Source organism: Triticum urartu, chromosome 3 (genome assembly GCF_003073215.2).
Source record: "Triticum urartu cultivar G1812 chromosome 3, Tu2.1, whole genome shotgun sequence".
NCBI classification, from domain to species: domain Eukaryota; kingdom Viridiplantae; phylum Streptophyta; class Magnoliopsida; order Poales; family Poaceae; genus Triticum; species Triticum urartu.
This window is the reverse complement of record NC_053024.1, coordinates 34,386,224-34,394,698: the sequence shown is the minus strand read 5'-3', so window position 1 is coordinate 34,394,698 and position 8,475 is coordinate 34,386,224.

Here is an 8,475-nt window from a genome sequence, read left to right as displayed (position 1 = left end):
GCCTTCAACCAATAGGGCCACCGTCCACTTCCAAGGACTCTCTAGACCAGCAAGGCGCATTTTTCCAGATCCATTTGTGGTCGCTCACCATCATCCGTCCATTCCATGGCACGTAAACTTACGACAATAGGAACAAAGTTCCAAGTCAGAGCTTCACATACACAGGCAACAAGTTAAAGAATCAGTGGCCAGACAAACTTCACAAACTAAATGTTCTATAGCCAGTGATCAAAAAAGACACCAGAAAGTCAATCTCACACACACTGTTGGCTGGTACTACCATAAGGAGAGGATAAAAACATGCTATGCTCAAAACCCAAAAGGAAAGACACCCGTCAATTGCACATAAGCTAGCAAAAGTAACGACGGACCCTCACATAATCCAAGTTTTGGCAGCATCAACTTCACAAACTAAATGTTTTATGGTGACTGATCTAAAAAGGCACTAGACAATCTCACACCCCAAGTTTTGGCTTATACTACCAAGGGGACAACAAAAACAATGGCATGCTTTGCAGTAGACCAACCATAGATACTAGGCCATTGAGCTAGCGATAATAAGATAACATCCCGGTAGACCAACCATGATTAGCAGTACAGGCTTGCTAGACATTATATATTTGGCCAAGGAAATTAAGATGGCAACCATACATGATAGCATAGGAGGCCAAGCTAAGCATGCTAGCATACATACATGATAAGGAAGAAACCAACACACATCTCGCTCCCATGTTCTACTTCAGAAGATAGAACAACAACAATAGGATATGTGATGCTATCAACTTACAATAAGAAAAACAATAACACAGCTAGCTTGCTATCCGGCTAACTCTGAAAATCTTGACCATGAAATCTAACTACACCCTCCGTCCCAAAATAAGTGTCTCAACTTTGTACTTTAGTATAAAGTTGCACTAAAGTTGAGACACTTATTTCAGGATGGAAGGAGTATATATTGCCAACTAACATGAATATAGGTAATGGGGAAAACTTGCACTTTATTAGCCCAAGAAAGGTGGAGGGGCCATTTCAAACCATGTAACAGGAGAAAGGCGCAACCCGCCAAGTCCAAACAAATTAACACAAACTATTTGGACTCATTCGTACAAGCAAACAACATTGAACCGACCTTCTTGTTCAGCTAGGATTAGTAGCGTAGCTCGTTTGGTCGGCATCACAAATTCACTAGAAAGTGAACGTCACATCCATCACAAATTAGAGTTACATGCTTGGACTGCTTAGTTAGGCAACCAGAAATTACAAAAAGCTATACAACATTGTGTTTGAAACTACCAGACATGCAATTAAATAACAGATCCAAACACTAAATCAACGGCTTGATGGTTAGACCATCTCAGAGCAAAAGAGAGAGAGAGAGAGAGAGAGAGAGAGAGAGAGAGGGGGGGGGGGAGGGAGATGTCAGGTCTCTCTCAATGACACAACCCAAAACAGACAAACTATATAAGCGAGAAAGGTTCAAGGCAGATAAACACCATGGACCACTCATTTCCAAGAGAGCAAACATCTAGAATGCATACTCCACCACATCAAATTCATCACAAAGAGCAATTAACTACCGAAACAAATCATCCATGATTAGTGGTTCAGGTGTCAACTGTGAAATACTGAGCATCAACTCAGTTCCATGTGTTGCGGTAATCAGCGTGCAGTGTGAAACTTCTATGTTCGCAGAACTCAACCAATGACCAACTGCTACCATGGATCGATGGCCGTGGACACATAGAGCTTAATTAAAAACAGTTGAGAGGAACCGAAGTGACTTACCTATGGCAGAGTGGAAGAAGTGCCAACCGGATGCGCTGGGGGGCGTGAGCGGCAATAGAGGCAGAGCGGCTTTGCTGACCAAACTCGTGTTGGATGGTGTCGTCTCCATGCCATGGTCGCCAAAGGCACACCCAGCAAAAACACTGCTCAGCAGCCCAGCCATGGTGGTTGTGTACTACTTGTAAAGATGAGGATGCAGAGCTCCACTATTGTCGACGCCGGGCTTCTCGGGCATATAATCTGAGCCATACAAAAACAACAAGATAGCGCATCAACACCAGACATAGAAAAACCAGCTACTCACAAACTGACTGATACTAGTATAGATATTTAGTACAACGAGCAGAGTTTGGTCTATGTAGACTACTAAAGTTCAGGCACCAAGCTTACGAAAACAATTGCACAGACGTTCACAGACAACAGTTTATAGATAATATCAAGAAAAGAGAGTAGCAGTTCCACTGCAAGCATTCAAGAACACATACTCCTTAAGTTTCCATTAGTTTTTTTAAAATCAATTACCATATTATAGGTCATGTCCATGCAAAATGAACTCACCGGACAACAGTACCACAGTAGACAAGAGCAAATGTTCAATCAAGGCCAACTATTGTAAAATAGAGAGCAAGTAATGAAGCAAATGTCCAAGATTACTATATAGGTTCTTTTGCTTAACTTGCACTTCTCCAGTCAAATTAACTGCTATATATGGCGATCAAAGGATCTAGTTACAACTTGAATACTATAGTAAAGACCATGCAAAATTATGGATAATCACCAACAGTTTCACTTACTAGAGACTAAGAACTCAGCATAAGTGGAAGCAATATGATGTTCTCCAGTCAACTTGAACATCACTTACCAAGCCTATGCCAAAACAGTAGCAATTTCTGAATTTTCTGGCATATAAACAGAGACGATAACCATGATACCCATTAAACATGACCATAATAGTGACTCCAGGAGCAAACCCAAAACACAACTAGGCATCATAAAGCAGCCTAGAATTGTCGACATGGACCAAAGCCTGCAATCCTTAACAAATTACTAAAGTAAACATTACTAAAAAAGACTACCATCGCCAAAAGACAAGCATATAAACATTTCTTGGGATAACCGTTGTAATGTGTGCATGTAAGTCATTAATATAACATGTGACCAGCACAAAATAATCAAAAAGATTGACTCATGCGACATGTGTAAAAACGACAGTTTTTTGTTAGATAAATCACACACTATTCATTTCTCTATTCCTTTGTGTGTAGGCTAACTTACATTCAAGATTTAAGTCCACAATTTTGGAAACTCGGGAAAGTATTTAACAGAGAAAAAATGTGTTGTGTAGTGGCAACTAAGTGCCAAATTTACTTTCCACACTTCTGGTCCATATCCATGGCAGGACAATAATTTTAGTAGACTCATACTGAATATAGTACATAAATCTAATGTACTCCTTGCCAATTAAGCGAGGCATGTTCACATTCTGTATGTTTTTACTAAATCATGTCAGTTGTGACCGTTGAAACTAGCACAACTCACAAGTTGGCCGAGCTATCACAGATTCACAGCGAACGAAATACCATGAATTTGTAGAAGTTTAGTATAAACCAGGCCAATTTACACAAAGAGAAGACAACTTAAAAAACTGCTCTGTATTCTATCTACTGTGCATTTGACCAGCCACATATACTCTACTCTGATCATTTCTATATTCATACATTTGACTATTATCACCAGCAGGCAAACAAATAAAAATGCTTGATCATATGGTTCTATCCCAGATGTTCGCTGCTCTAAAAGCAAAAAACTTGCAAATCTCACATTATATCCCAATCTGCACATGTTTATATATATATATATATATATATATATATATATATATATATATATATATATATATATATATATATATCGAACAAAGCATGGTGGAATGCGAACTGCGTCATCGCCAAGTTAAGTAGCTTTAGAGACTATTACAATGCTGATAGGTCATGCCTCCACGGTGGCGCCAGTGCTCGGGCGGCGGTTGGCGTCGACAAGCGGTGGCGAGCGCTGGGATCTCGGCGGCACTCCGGCGTGTGCAGGCGGCGGCGGTCCCTGTGCGCGGTCGGCAGCTTCGTCTCTGACCCAACGGCGCGGGGGATGGCGGCGGCCCGGCATGGCCGGCGATCTGGATGCGGTGGTGCCGGTGGCTCGCTGATCTGCCGGTACTCCAAGGTCTGCCTGGTGGTGCTGGTGGTGACGGCGGCCCGTGCATGAGAGTTGGATTCCTTCGAACTAATCTGGGTGAAAACTTGCCTTCGGCTTCTGCTAAGGCCGGCGGTGGCGGCGCTATCTGCGTCGTTCCCTTCTTGAAGGCATCGCCGTGGAGAAGTTCACGGCCACTCTCTGCTACCTCCGGGGGAAACCCTAGATCGGATGACGGTGGCGCTCTGGTGTCATTCCTCCCTTGGGGGCGTTATTTTTGGAGGTACACACGTGATCGAGGGACCAGAGGACGGATTTTTTGGTGGAGCGGTGCTTCATCCTACACACTGATGGCGACGGATCTTAACGGCGTGGCGCAGTGCAGATTCGGTGTTCGCTGTGGGAGGATGGACTCGCGCAGCAGGACGGCGCTGTCGGGCGTCGTGGTGACGTCGATGGCAGAGAGACCTGGCACGGTACATGCAACAGTACAGCTCTGAAGATGGATTTGTGGCAGGTGGCTGCGGCGGCCTCATACCCAGCAGGCGTCCTGGTTGAGGAGTGCGCCAGACTGGTAGGTGCCCCATACCCGGCAGGCGTCCTGGTTGGGACCTCAGGTCTTAGATGTTTAGGTTTGGCTGCGATGTCTGTTTGGTATTAGGCCCAGACTATCTGCGCCCCTTCATCAATTGGATAGGTGTAGCGACAGTTGTTGCTTAGACGGTGGCTTTAGTCTTGCTGTTGTATGAGTTTGTAAGGTTTTGTGATAATAATTAATAAAGTGGCCGTATGCATCGCCCAGATACAAAGACCGGGGGTCATCCTCTTTTTCTAAAAAAAAATATAACAGCCACTAAAAAATGTAACAGACATCAAAACTATAACACAAGGACTAGAGTGGCAATTAGAGAAAAATTAGATCTTGCATATACGGCATGTAGCAGAGGTGTTCCAGCCGACCTCACCATGGTAGTTTGGTTTCACAATGAACCAGAATATATAGAAACTAGGCTAAAGCAGAGCATCGACAACTTGGGTAAACAAAACACAAGACTTGCAGGCATATGGGCGATATTGACAAACACATCTAATTCACATGACCACCTTCTGAATGCAAGTAGCAAATACCACAACAAGGCCCATAAAGTCTTGGGCAATTCTGCAAATAGCATTTGTTACTAAAGGACCGCAAACACCCGTGTGCACTACTTTACTAGTAGTACAACCTGTTGAATATATGGTTTGTGCATGTATATTATATAGTCCGGTCCACATCCTAATCATTGTATAGTTGAGATTGTGGCCCACCTTATATTCCATATATACGTGCGCTATGCACTGATCAATACATCGAGTTGCATTGCCAAAATATTCGTTTCGAACATGGTATCATACCTACGATCCTAACCCTAACTCCTGCCGCCACCGCCGCCGTGATCCCATCGCCGTCGCCGCCACCCGCCACCGCCGCCACTTCGTGCCGCCGCCGCCCCCCTGTGTGCCGCCGTCGCCTCGCGTTCCGCCTGCATCCCGCAGCGCCGCCACCCGCGCCGCGCCGCCATCCCTCCCGCCGCGCCGCTTCACCATGCGCCGCCGCCCTCTCCTCTTGGCCATGGCCTCCCCCGGTTCCACCGGTACCACCCGCAGCCACCGCACCAACCCCTTCGACGTTCCCGACCCCGTCGTCATCTGTGATCTCAATATCCTCACTCGGGTTCCCGTCGTTCTCGATCAACTCACCTCCACCTACTATGCCTGGAAGACGTACTTCTCCCTTGTGTTCCGTGAGTACAATCTCCGGGATCACATCGATGGCTCTGTGGACTCCCGCTTCATGGAGGACGATGAGGAGTGGACGTCCATCGACGCCACTCTTATCCGTTGGTTCTACACCACCATCTCGAAGGACCTCTTCCACACAGTGGTCTCCGCCGATGATGACGCTCACGCCGTTTGGACTAAGCTCAAAGGCTTCTTCACCAACAACGCGCTCCAACGCAAGGTTTTCTTGCACGGCGAGTTTTTTGGGTGCGAGCAGCTTGACTCGTCGGTCGACGATTATTGCATGCGCCTCAAGAAGCTTGTCGACGAGCTCTGTGACCTCGGCGAGAAGTCCTATGACGAGCTCCTCCTCAGCACTCTCATCGCCGGCCTGAACGAAGACTTCAGGAACGCCTCCTCCAACATCCCTCTCATCACCAACCCGACCTTCCCCAAGATCGTCGCTTACCTGAAGCTGGAGGAGAAGAGGATGCGGATGTCGCGCACCCGGGCCACCCATACGGCTCTCACCGCCGGAACCCGCGGCGGTGCGCCGCCCACCGCTCCGGCTCCCCCGCCGCGGCCCGCCCAGGGGCCCCTCCACGTGTAGCCGCCGCCCGGGATCCCATATCCCGCGCCGCCGCAGGCCCCTCCGCCCCCCCCCCCCCCCCCCCCCGCCCCCCCCCCCCCCCCCGCCCCCCCGCCGAGCAGCAGCAGCGCCAGGGCGGGCGTCGCGGCCGAGGTGGCCGCAAGCAGCAGCAGCAGCCGCCAGCTGCCCATGGCGGGGCGCCGCGCCAGCCGCAGCACCCGCTCCCGCCGGCGCCCTGGCAGGCCGGCCAGAACCCCTGGACAGGGGTTGTTCACGCATATTCCATGCCCATACCGCGCGCCCCCGTCCCCGGTGTTTTTGGCGCCCGCCCGGCCCCTCATCAGGCTCTGTACGCGGCCCCTCAGGCGTATCCGCCGGCGCCGCTCTACGGCCCCTCGGCGGCCTATGGGCTGCCTCCGGCCGGTGGGCTCGTGGCGCCGCCGCCACAACCTCTGCCGTCGGCCCCGGCCCTCCCGCCGGCACCATGGGACCCCGCGCTGCTAGAGGCCCTCCACACTGCCCTCACGCCACAGCAGTACACCGGCGGTGGCGACTGGTACGTGGACACCGGAGCCACGACTCACATGGCCGCCAACCCCGGTAACCTTCTTACCACTCATCCTGTTCACACTGCTGCTCGCATTACCGTGGGCGACGGTTCTTCCATGCCCATCACTCATGTCGGCCATGCTGCTTTTCCTTCTAACTTCGTTCCATTACATCTTTCTAACGTACTCGTTTCACCTGACATCATTAAAAATCTTTTTTCTGTTCGTTCTCTTACACGTGAAAATTCTGTCACAGTTGAATTTGACATGTTTGGCTTTTCTGTTAAGGATGCCCGTACCCGGATGGTGCTCCACCGATGTGACAGCCCCGACGATCTCTACCCGGTCCACTCCTCCACATCCTCCATCACTGCACCCATGGCGCTTTCCGCTGGAGTGGACCTTTGGCATGCTCGTCTTGGTCATCCCAACCCTGCCACCCTTCGTCATATTCTTCGCAGTTTTTCATTCACGTGTAATAAGATCAACGATCACACTTGTCATGCTTGTCGTCTCGGCAAACATACTCGTTTACCCTTTAGCACTTCCTCGCATGTTGCTTCATACCCATTTGAGTTAATTCATAGTGATGTTTGGACCTCTCCTGTTGCAAGTAACACGGGCTATCTCTATTATCTTGTTATCATTGATGATTTTTCGCACTATGTGTGGACCTTCCCGTTGCGGCGAAAGTCAGATTCTGTTGCCACTCTCACCGCATTCTACTCCTTTGTCTCCATGCAGTTTGGTCGCCCCATTCATGTGTTGCAAACAAACAACGGGAAGGAGTTCGATAATCTTGCAATCCGCAACCTTCTCGCCACACACGACACGATTTTTTGTCTCACTTGCCCGTACACTTCGCAACAAAATGGCCGCGCTGAGCGCGTGCTTCGCACTCTTAATGAATGTGTTCGCACCCTCCTCTTTCACGCCAACGTGCCACCACGTTTCTGGCTTGACGCGCTCGCGACCGCATCACTACTCCTCAACATCCGTCCTGTCGCACTCGCGGGAATTTTGCTCCTCACCATCTTTTGTTCGGCACGCCATCTTCCTACACCGAGCTTCGCATTTTCGGTTGCTTGTGCTACCCTAGCATCGCTTTCACTACTTCTCATAAGCTCGCACCATGGTTCGTGGCCTGTATTTCTCTTGGCTATCCCCCCAACACCAAAGGCTACCGCTGCTATGATCCTATCACACATCGGGTCATCACTTCCCGACACGTTTACTTTGATGAGATGGTTTTTCCGTTTCAGCAGGTACCTTCGGATGTTGCGGCCTTGCCCGCTCCTGGTGACGGCCGCCCGGGCGCTTCTCTCGGGCCGCCTCCTGGCTTTGAGGGTGCCCCTCGTGCCCCGGGTCGATTTCCTCCCCGGCCGGTTTCCTTCGGGGCTGCACCCCTCCCGACGCCTGCGACGCCCCCTGCGTCACCATCGGCGCGGGCCTCCTTGGCGCCCCCCGCGCCCTCGCTGGCGGCCTCGCCCGCGGTGGCCTCATCCGCGGTCTCACCCGCGACATCAATGGCGGTGGGCTCTTCTTCGTCCTCGCCCGTCGCCCCGGACTCCCTGCCACGCCCGATGACTCGCTCTCGGGCCGCTT